This window comes from Sminthopsis crassicaudata, chromosome 3 (genome assembly GCF_048593235.1).
Source record: "Sminthopsis crassicaudata isolate SCR6 chromosome 3, ASM4859323v1, whole genome shotgun sequence".
NCBI lineage: Eukaryota > Metazoa > Chordata > Mammalia > Dasyuromorphia > Dasyuridae > Sminthopsis > Sminthopsis crassicaudata.
In genome coordinates this window covers 597975419-597975658 of record NC_133619.1, presented here as the reverse complement: position 1 = coordinate 597975658, position 240 = coordinate 597975419, and positions in this window count along the sequence as shown.

The window sequence follows — 240 nt, the reverse complement described above, 5'->3', positions numbered from 1 at the left end:
GAGCAGATCGGCCTGGAGAAGGATAAGAGCTGGAGGAGATTCAGAGCCAGGATTCAAGAAGAAAGAGACTCTGCATTACATCAGCCCTGACGGGGCTCTCTGCAGGAAGGGAAGTCACCTCTAAGGACAAGAGTTAACAGCAACTGCCTGAAGACAACGGTTCACTACAGGAAGAAGAATCTGTTTGAAAGATTTGAGTAGACACAGCATATCTCTTCCCAGAGAGCGATCCGGCAGCTT